General features: G+C 38.6%; 1 long non-coding RNA gene across 2 annotated transcripts in view; it reads left to right on the top strand.

Moving 5' to 3' along the window:
- Positions 1 to 4637: 4637 nt before the first annotated feature.
- The window catches only part of LOC138350201 (uncharacterized), a 76310-nt gene continuing 74217 nt past the window's right edge, over positions 4638 to 6730 (top strand). For both annotated transcript variants that reach the window (XR_011222011.1, XR_011222012.1), the window contains exons 1-2: positions 4638 to 4652; positions 5730 to 5937. This is a non-coding gene — a long non-coding RNA (uncharacterized lncRNA). The remainder of the gene's footprint in view (positions 4653 to 5729; positions 5938 to 6730) is intronic.

A 6730-nucleotide genomic window follows, 5' to 3' on the forward strand; every position in this document is an offset into this window, starting at 1 on the left:
AGAAGAGCCACAAATCTACCACCATACTACCCCACAAGAAGAGCCACATATCTACCACCATACTACCCTTGAAGAAGAGCTACATATCTACCACCATACTACCCTACAAGAAGAGCCACAAATCTACCACCATACTACCCTACAAGAAGAGCCACAAATCTACCACCATACTACCCTACAAGAAGAGCCACATATCTACCACCATACTACCCTACTACGCAAGAAAAGCCACATATCTACTATCTACCACCATACTACTCCGCAAGAAGAGCCACATACATAAAGTATCACCCAACCTGTCCTCTTACTGAACGCACTACATTTTTTTTACGCAATCGACCGCGGCGTAAAAATTACGGAGATTTACGGGAAATAAAAAACACCGCAATATTGACGTTTCAAGGGTCTATAATGATTATCAACTGTGGTAGGCTAGGCCTACGTTTTGACGCTTTGATTAGGCTAAACAACTGCATTTTTTTTTACGGGGACGATAATTGAGAGAACTACCCCGAACAACAACTCCCCACCCCTCCTGGGGCAGCTGTGCCTCGAAGGATATGCAATATTATTGCAAAGGATTGCAAACTAATTCGCACACCAACAGAATATTTGATCCAAACAAAGCTGCTAGCTTTTGGAAAGCCTATGGTTATAATAAACAAGAAAACAGTCAGATTTGGGAAATGGCTGTCTAATCCAAGTATAAGTGTTAGGTGTCTTACGTACACTTACCAGCCTTAAGTGTCTCTCTCTAACCCGTCCTCCCACATAGTGCCTTACCTACCTTGAGGTGATTTATCAGGGCTTAGCGATCCCGCGCCCCGGTCGTCGACCAGGCCTTCTAAGTACTCCTAGTACTTCGCATTTTCACCTCAAAATACCCAACGGACAGATAAGGTGCTATGAATCATAACTATCCACAAACATTTATGTTTGTTTCTACGCGTGGTAGATAGGTGAGGATAGGGTATGTTAGGATAGGACAGGATAGGTTAGATTCTAGCTTTATTGGTGCACAATTTTCCTGTTATTGTAACTGGAGTGGACAGGCTGGTTTCTAGGTCCGACACACACCCCCGTCCCATAGGACTTCAAAATACTGATCTTGAAATTATATATATATATATAGATTTTATTTTTATTTGGGTATGGGGGGTTATCTCTACCCCCTTTTGTGCTACTTTCTTCTTCAGCATTTGCTCTTAAGTCTTCTCTCAGAAAAGTTTGTCTAGTGATATAGTAATTTAAGATAAAGGAGACCCCCCCCCCTAGTGCTGTCCATCCTCCTGTTTTACATAGTACTTTTTGCTGCTATGTGGGTCATCGTACATAGACGTAATAGACAATTAGATAATAAAATTTAGATCTATTCACTTTACAAGTAAAAAAAATAATTTATAAGTAAAACAAATAAAGCTAAAAACCAAATTTAAATATTTCTAAGTCTAGTATAGCATATATATATATGTACTATATTAGGCCTCAGATAACGTGCATTAGGCCTAGGAAGGTTAGGTTAGGTTAAGTTTTCTTTGCATCATCAATACAAAAACTTTTCCAGTTTGTCCAAATTTAATAGTACCGATTTCTGCTTTCTAATTGCCTTTTATGTCAACATATGTACTATGGTCCTCATCGTTACTATATAAGTACTGCCTAAACAGGAGAAAGGGCAGCCAGGTGACATAAATGTTTACATATAAAAATAAACTAAATACCAATACACTAGTTTCTGAATGAGACATACACCAGTGTGGTTGACCCTACACCACCCACACTTAGCATTTTTTTAAAAACACCGAATCCCCTTCTGTGGTTGATTGTTCAATAAATCCCTGAACTATATGTTTAACAGATCTCTAACCCTATCCATGGAGGATAGAAGAAAATGTATATTTTCTGGTTAGCATTGTAAATGTGTGGCCACGTCTGTGGTAGAAAATAATAATAATAATAATAATAATAATAATAATAATAATAACTGGTGTAGGATCACTGTGTATTAACAAGAATAATATGGGCTATGACGAGGCAGAACAATAAGGGGCAACTTACGGAAAAATAAGAAGTCAACATCACAACGGCTGGACGCAACTGCTTGCCTCTTCACCTTCCCGGAAGAATAGAGATACAGGTTCTCACACACAGAGTTCCAGAAGGGATAATTACAAGTGCCTCGAATGTACAAAGCACATGAACATGCGGGGGTCGTACTGAGTGGCTTCGTAAATGAGACGTAAATAGGCTAATTTACGTAAAAAACAAGACCAGAGGAGCCAGGCGTGTGTCAGCTAGCCTGGTGTGGAGCTGGACTACCCTCCACCACCACCACCTCTCTTGTCTGGTACGGACGAATGGTGTTAATTATACCATTCAGTTATTTTACGGCTTTTAGCTGCTGCTGTTTACACTGTTACATATCACTAAATTACTTCCTTAATCTCCGGAACAATTTGTTATATGCCATGTGCCACAGTGTTTTGCGGCTTTTAATAACAAAACTCACATCCTAGCACTATTCGCTAAAGCCTAACCAAACCTAGCATAACTAAGTGAATCATGTAATTAGAAACTTAGTCTTTTAAGTTTCTAATAAAATAGATTATTATTGTTAGAAAAGAACCAATCTGGAAAGAAATATTTGAAAATAACGAAAATCATTCGGCCTGTTAGGTACATCGGCACATACATACTAGGCGAAGTAGTGTGGTTCTTTCTATTAGGCACGACATTATATATATATATATATATATATATATATATATATATATATATATATATATATATATATATAATATAGCTTCGTAGTCACATATACAGCATCAGTCACATATATAGCCTCGTAGTCACATATACAGCCTCATAGTCACATATACAGCCTCGTAGTCACATATACAGCCTCGTAGTCACATATACAGCCTCGTAGTCACATATACAGCCTCGTAGTCACATATACAGCCTCATAGTCACATATACAGCCTCATAGTCACATATACAGCCTCGTAGTCACATATACAGCCTCGTAGTCACATATACAGCCTCGTAGTCACATATACAGCCTCGTAGTCACATATACAGCCTCATAGTCACATATACAGCCTCATAGTCACATATACAGCCTCGTAGTCACATATACAGCCTCGTAGTCACATATACAGCCTCATAGTCACATATACAGCCTCGTAGTCACATATACAGCCTCGTAGTCACATATACAGCAACACTTACTTGTCAGGGGGTTGGGAGGTGCGGGTGGGGGTCTGCCTGCAGTAATACCCACGCCTTGCTTACACAGATAACATTCCCACATTCCTTATTCTCCACCGCGATAGCTTATGCAAACCCGCGCCTTCTCACATCTGCACTCGCGCACTTGAGAGGCTCTAGTGGTCTTGAATTTCTGTTCTGTTATCGAATTTGTATATGATTATATTTTTTAATGGGGCGGGAGGAGGGTGTTATTTTGTGGAAACTTCTTTTTTTTGTTGCTGTATTGCAATAAATTGTTTTATTATTATTATTATTATTATTATTATTATTATTATTATTATTATTATTATTATTATTATTATTATTATTATTATTAATTTATTGTTTATAAATCCGTAGGAGCTGTGATAAAGATTCGAACCTATGCGCTAGAAATTCCCAGCGCATACGGATTTTCTCATTGATTCATTGTGTTAGTATGATTTCTCTCTGTGTATTATTATTATTATTATTATTATTATTATTATTATTATTATTATTATTATTATTATTATTATTATTATTATTATTATTATTATTATCTTTACTGAGAAAAGTTGTGAACAATATATTGACTAATCTGAATAATTCAGTTATGTCTTATTGCAGTGAAGGTGGTGCTTATATTCACTGCCACACAGAATCATATATTCACTGCCACACAGAATCATATATTCACTGCCACACAGAACAGAAGGCCATAAGGTTCAAATTATAGATATAAACACACATGTCACGCGGTCACAATCTACTACATCATAGATATTATACACATTTGACGCAACTAATTGGTAAATACAACTTTCTGTTGTTTATTGCATCATATGAGAGAAGTGGAAAGAAATCTATCCCGTTTTCCCCAATATTCCTTCATTAATATACACAAATACATTTTGGAAAAATGATTAGGATGTCTTCCAGTATACCAGATTCAATTAAATAGTAACATATTTTTTTTTATTTTGCCCCGAGGGGCGAGTTTATTGGGCAGCGTCACTCATTCTGTGAGTGGACACACCGCCCAAGCAGCATGTACAACACTCCCCAATAGGAAGAAAACCCGCTGATTTGATTGTACAATAGACCAGGATGTCTAAAAATCCTTATAGTTTCATATTCAATAATGTAGTGTTCAAGTGAATGCCTTAACAGTTTGTCATAAAGTTTACAAACTGAATATTCTGGTAGTGGCTTAGCCTCGCTAACTAGCCAAAGAGCTAGAGCTCAACCCCCCCGCCCGCAAGCACAACTAGGTGAGTAGATGTGCATTTAGCCAAGACAGCGGGGTTGGTACGCCTGCCAGTGGAAGCATTTGTTGATGTTTAGGGCTGCTCCATATCTGGCCACTTTTCTGGATAAACTGAGAGTTGTTCGAATTCCTGAATGTCGGAACATGGAAAGTAAGTAACAGTAACCAAACCAGTTGCAACAAGTTGTGGGTATAGTGCATTTTTGTGACTAAATAAGACAATGTTTAAGGTCTAGCCTCGTCTCGCAGAGGAGCCCTGCGCGCGCCTCGTGACCTGTTGTCATGGCAACCCGGCATACCTTGTATATATGTTGCAAAGACAACCTAAATTAACCTAACCTAACCTTTCTAGGCTTAATAAACGCTATCTGAGGATTAATATAGTACATATGTGTCTTATACTAGGCTTAGGAATATTTGTTTAGCTTCATCTTTTCGGACTATGAAGCGAATAGTACCAAATTCTACTATCTAATTGCTTAGTACGTCAATGTTTATACTATGGAGTACATAGTTACAAAAGCTACTATCTAAACAGGAGGATGGGTTGCATTATTTAGAAAGAATTTCCACATTTCTAAAGCTTAGTTTTCCATAGAGAAGGCAGGCAGGCAGGCCTCCACACAAGGAGACCCTGGCCGACGACCGGGCCGCGGGGACGCTAAGCCCCGAAATCATCTCAAGGTAACCTCAAGGTAGAGATGACAGTTCCTCAGTGTCTTTCAATTATTAACGAGCCGTGAATTATACAAAAATAATAATAATGAACAACAATGACTGATAAGCCAGCCGACCTGCAAGCATGGGATCCCCGACGTCTGAGAGTGAGGAACAGATGGCAACATATATACAACTCCACTACGGGCTCACCATAGCCTGTGCTACTTGCAACTTTGTTCCAGGTAGCACGGAATCTTTAACAACAGATGGCAACATAAGATTGAAGGTTGCTAACCTGCAACAAACAGGTTGGTTTTGCAACCTCTGTGCCAACAGGTGGATTGAGGTTGGATTAGGGGGCTGCCCCCCCCCCCCGAGGATCAGTTCCTTAGGCACGATTAGTGGCTTTATTATACAATGCATACCTATGATACTACCTCCCCCCCCACTGTATTATGTCTCTTATGTATCTTATGTGAATATATATTATTATTATTATTATTATTATTATTATTATTATTAAAATTATTATTATTTTTATTATTATTATTATTTTATACATTGCAAGTGGAGGAGGTCGTGTGGAGAGTGAAAGAAGCGTTCAGGGATGGTGGCAGCCACATTGAGAGTGAAGAGTGAGGGGCGAGGTGACGGTGTGGAGTAGCCTAGCCAGTCTAGGAGACACTAGCGTGCAAGAGTGGCAACAACCTGCGAATTGTCTTATTGCAGTGATCAATAAGATCCCTTATTGATCATCCCCCCAACAACAACAACAGGTAAGTCAAACCATCATAGAGTCTGGACCTATTTAAAGTATGTTTATTGAACCAAGAAAGAAATTACATCTCAAAGGGATAGAGTAGCTTAGGCTATTTCTACCCCCCACTGGACCTATAACCTCTCTTAACTAGGAGAAAAATCTATGAAAACATGGTGAGTTACGGGCTCTCCATAGCCCGTGCTACTTGGGACTTTGTTCCAGGTAGCGAATCTTTAACAACAACAACAACTATGAAAACATCGCATCGTTTAGTCCACGTAGTAAATCTAAAATCCACATGGACGTTATTATAATTTTTTGTTATGTTTAAACAAAAACTGCGTCTCGCCACAAGGCGACTTGTATATATATATATATACAGTCCATTAGCACAGCTGGTTACTGGCGCCGTCTTGTAAGACATTAAGGAACATCTAAATACTAACTTCGGTAAACTATGCTAATTTTTTTGAGCTTCAGAGACTCGGCAGCGTAATCCCGAATTAATGTAACGTTGATTAAGCTTATTAATTATTGAATTATAATTCAATAATTATACTGTGTGTATAATGCCGGGCGTTGGTTTGGACAAAACCGTTACACAAACTCATACATACACCTACACATACACACATTCACGTACACAGTCACACACAAACGGGGACATACACTGGTGCCTAGCAACAGAACAGGAACGGAAACAAACCTAGCGAACTTAAATTTTTAAATTTTAAATTTTAAATTTTGCCCTAAGGGGCGAGTTTATTGGGCAGCGCCACACTCATCTTGTGAGTGGACACACCGCCACC

The sequence above is a fragment of the Procambarus clarkii genome, chromosome 5 (assembly GCF_040958095.1).
Source record: "Procambarus clarkii isolate CNS0578487 chromosome 5, FALCON_Pclarkii_2.0, whole genome shotgun sequence".
Taxonomy (NCBI): Eukaryota; Metazoa; Arthropoda; class Malacostraca; order Decapoda; family Cambaridae; genus Procambarus; species Procambarus clarkii.